The sequence below is a fragment of the Sinocyclocheilus rhinocerous genome, unplaced genomic scaffold, assembly GCF_001515625.1.
Source record: "Sinocyclocheilus rhinocerous isolate Xijiao unplaced genomic scaffold, SAMN03320098_v1.1 scaffold716, whole genome shotgun sequence".
Classification (NCBI taxonomy): Eukaryota; Metazoa; Chordata; class Actinopteri; order Cypriniformes; family Cyprinidae; genus Sinocyclocheilus; species Sinocyclocheilus rhinocerous.
Window position 1 is genome coordinate 17,947 of NW_015647020.1, and position 4,645 is coordinate 22,591.

General features: G+C 35.9%; 1 protein-coding gene across 1 annotated transcript in view; it reads left to right on the plus strand.

Annotated features, from left to right (window-relative positions):
- The first annotated feature begins 1,119 nt into the window (after positions 1–1,119).
- LOC107708283 (kelch repeat and BTB domain-containing protein 2-like) overlaps positions 1,120–4,645 on the plus strand; it is a 31,226-nt gene continuing 27,700 nt past the window's right edge. The window contains exon 1 of the mRNA XM_016512467.1: positions 1,120–1,646. The gene's annotated coding sequence lies outside the window, so the exon portion shown is untranslated. The remainder of the gene's footprint in view (positions 1,647–4,645) is intronic.

Below are 4,645 nucleotides of genomic sequence, written 5' to 3' on the forward strand. Positions count from 1 at the left end.
TGTTTTTGGTTGTAAGGGAAAGATAACTTTGTTCAGCTTCCTAAAAAACCCAGCGTTATGTAAACAGTGGATGCAGTTTGGTTTTCCGGGGCAGCAACGGAGTTTCACAAGCGTGTTTGTTGACAAACGTTTTAAACAAGGCCCAGTTCGATGCTGGATTTGCACATCGTTTGATACTGAAAGATGGAGCGGTCCCAGCTATAAAAGATCCTGGTCATGATTCAGAACTGCAGACAGTAAGTGAAACGGCATCTGTTTTTTATTTATTTTTATTATTATTATTAACCCATGATATATCAAATGTAAATACAATACAGCATAAAATCAGGAAATATAAGAAGAAACATATATAACAGCCAGGGGGGAAAAAAACAAAAACAATTATAATGTAAAAGTAATACAAAAAAAATAATAAAATAAAATAATAATAATATAATAATAATAAAACAGATAGGGGAATCCTGAAAAATGCACAACAAGTTGTGTTTTCCTCGCCTTAGTATTTTCCGATACTGAGAGCGTTTCAAAATATTGTTGCAACTCTCTAATAAACACCTTAAAATGCGGCTTCTTATTGGAGAATTTACACTTGTGGATATGGTATTTGGCTAGGAGAAGTAAAACAGCATCTGTTTTGTTGGCATTGGGCGCCCAAGTGCTCGTCACTCTTTAGCTCCGCCCACGGCGCGCCTCCAGGAGCTCGGATTTTTCCGGAGAGAATCGTAAAGCTGTATCTTTCTTTTATAAATATAATAAAACTAAAGACTTTTTGGAGATATGAAGGATGCAGTACTACTCTATAGGTACTCAAGATTAACATGAGATTGGGTGAAACTGTGTGTGTTATGCCCCCTTTAAAATGTACTAGGCCTACTATCTATTTTCATGCTAGTAGTAGCCTACTGATTTTTTAGCTACTAGTATCTATTCCATTAGGTACTATATTGGCCAGTAGTGCTTGTACTAGTGCTACCTTTTTAAAAGATAGTAGCCTTATTTATTAGATACTAGTTCTTATTTATTAGATACTGGTACTCATTTAGATACTAGTTCTTTATTGCAAGCCGTTACAGAGGCGGAAGAAGCCTGTTCCCGCCCCCTTCGGTGACACGATTGACGTTGGTTTCTCTTCTACCGGTTTTATTGTCGAGCTGCTAGCATGCAGTTAGCTTTCCTGATCGAAGCAACTTCTTAAATTAGGCTTCCGTAGATCACGCGGTGTCTAAAGGCCTGAATAAGTCACTTCACCGTTGCTTACATAGTCTAAATGTTTTTAGTGCATGATCGATTTTCTTTGATACATGAATATCGATCTGTTCGATTGCAGGAAAGTATTGTTGTTTGTATAAGGGGAACGAGAGCTAGCTAGCTGCGTTATAGCATGACAGATTTGCTTATACATACATATATATTTAGCTGCATACTGCTATAGCAGTGATCAGTGTGTAATATGCGCTTGACTTTTCTTTAAATACTGAAATTATGATCAGGGTGTTTGTCTTGATGTAGGCACATAAAGCATCTGGCTTCGATCCGGTTAAGACAGAGCATTTTTAGCAGCCCGCTGTTTGTGAAAAAGCTTCGTCTTTGTGTTGTGGATCCGACAGAAACGCACAGCAGCCGGAGTTCCAAGCAGCACATCGGAGGTAAGGTGACCTCTAACAGGCCTCTTTAACAGCGCCGTGTGGTTATGATCTGGATAACTGCGTACCTGCTCGGCTCCAGATGCGAGCAACTGTTCACTGAAGCTAAAAATGTTTGCGTATCACAGTGAGATGTTGATCTCTCATTATAGTAACGTACTCCATACTACAACATGATAACACGTTCTTCACTTAAGTAGAAATTAGGATAAGCTATTATAATGGGTAACTGTATTTCTTTACGAGTAAATAGTTATTGCTTCGATGTTTTTCATATATAAAGAGATATGAGGATGTATGGGTTCATGTGGTGACATTACTGATCTGAACTAAGTTAATGAGCTTTAACCGGAAAAGGCTCCTGTCCCGCCAATTGACAAACCGTAATAATAAGAACTGTAACGTTAGTCGGCGCCGACTGATTCATGATGTATTGTGCCTTCAGTAGGCTCTAAGCTATGGAGGACCAAACCTGCAGAAATAATAAATAAATAAATAAATAAATAACAGGAAAATAAAGAAATAAATGACTTGATAAAAACAAATATAGTTCATTTGTAATAAAATTTAATCCTGAATTTATTTTTATGACTTTTCCTATATGTATTATTTTCTGTATTTATTTTTACATTTATTTATTTTCTTTTTCAGTTTTATTTACTTATCTTATCATTTATTTTTATATTTATTTATTTATGTATAAAAATGAATTCAGGGTTAAATTTTATTACAAATTAACTATATTTGTTTTTATCAAGTCATTTATTCCTTTATTTATTTTCCTGTCATTTTATTTATTTATTTATCTATATATTTATTCGTTTTTAATTTCTGCAGGTTTGGTCCTCCATACTAAGCTGCGTCTTGCATTCTCATAATTCCTTCACGTGCTGAGTTGACGTCGATGACTGCAACGTTTGAAAAAAAAAAAATTCAACATATAACAATAAGTAATCCAAAATGTAAATATAAAGTCTTAGTTGAAATTAAAAGTCCCAATTAAATAAAAAATAAAATTATTTTGGCTGATATATGTATATATATATATGTGTGTGTGTGTGTGTGTGTACAGGGCTCGCAAAATTTCTAAATCCCTGGTAGCCCTTTGGGCAGGTACTCTTCAGATTTTGGTAGCCCGAAAATTAATTTAACTAGCCCAAATAAAAAAAAATACCTCTTGTTTTTTAAAATATAGAAAATCAGATAGGAGTTTAAATGCCAATCAAAAATATTTTCAAAATCAGACAGGAGTTTAAATGCCAATCAAAAATATTTTCAATGCACAAATATCAACAAATATGAAGGAAGGATTTTCACTTTATTTCACTGCAGGGAATCTGCAGAATTTGTAAAAAAAAATTAAGGCAATTTATGACCCATTTTAAGAGCTGCACATGTAAAATGAACAGTATGAGTGGGGTTGGACAATTTCTATGGTAACATACAGTATTGAGCCATAAAATTACATGATTTATAGTTCAGATACAGGTTTTCACAAAAACAAATCTTTTACAACAACATTTCAGCCTTTAGACCACTTTTATGAAAAGGGATAAATCAAGCATATAAATTATGTCAATTTAAAACGTATTAATATTACGGTCTTAATTGTTTAGATTTTTATAAGGCACATTAACTTCTTTCTCATGTACAACTCTGTGTTTGCTGCGTAAAAACATGAGTTGATATTTGCATTGATCTGACCATAAACAGCAAGAAAGGCTTACTGGAAATGCAAATTCATTCTCTGCCACGAGGTGGCGCTTTAGGAGCGCTGAAATATTGCGGTTTCCCCGGTAACGGCTGTACACAAAGCAGCTCCGTGCTCATAAACGCTGCTTTATCAGAAATTATAGGTAAGATGAAATTAAAATGCCAACGACACTTTTCTGAGGACAGTCGGTTCCCTTCAGATACATTCAAATAAAGACATCCGTTTTGACTTGAAACGTGCAGCGCTTATATTTATCTATCCCTTTTGCAATGTTTGATGGGTTGGATTCGTTTTGTGGTCCGCATTGACTTGCATTGAATCGCTTTCACACGGCAAAGTTTCTAAACGGACCAAATTTGTTAATACAAGTCACGCGCAAGTAAACTGTTGTCTCATTGGTCAAAGTTCCACGGTTTATTTTCCGGGATTCCACTAGCTGTCACGGCTGTCATCTGTCAGGATGGAACCGATTGTTTTGGCGCAGATCCGGGCGCGATTGCCGTGTTCACATGTGCCCAAACGAACCGAGCTAAGGGGGGAAACGTGCCAGGTTCCGAAACAACAGGCCAGGTGTGAAAGCACCCTCAAGCATATGATCTGCTCTGTGATGTCATCTCTCTGGAGCTGCAAAGGTTCACGCGACACTGACTGGAAACCAGACTTCATTCACCTCAATAGAAAGTATTATTAAACTGTCTGAATCACTTCCTATCACCTAATATGCATTCACCATATAAAACATAGTAAATGTGTGAACAAAATATTGAAAAGTCACAGATTCAGCATCTTTTGCCATCAATGCCATCAAAATTGTTAATCTGTATTGGTGGTGAAGAGAAAATAGTGAATGCATATATTTTTAAAAATGCTAATTTTGTTTCTGTTTTACAACATACTGGCTCCAGTGTTGGGTAGGGTTGGGTATCGTTTGGGATTTTTTCGATACCGGTGCCAAATCGATGCTTTTAAAACGGATCCGGTTCCTAAACGGTGCCTGAACCTATACTTATTAAAAAATAAATAGATAAATAAATAAAAATTCCCCCCAAAAATTATGAATTGGCCATTAGCACTATAAACACATGTCTGTTTCATTCATACTGGACGCCAGAGGGCGCCCTAGCACAGAAAATCAACATATCCAGTCACAGAAGTAGAGAACTCATGACCCTCCAGGAAATCCCTTATATGGACAAAGGCATGCTATTATATCTGTAACTGAGTAAACAGAACATCTAAATGTTTTGAATGATAAAACAAAGACAATAAACACTCGACTGCGACAATA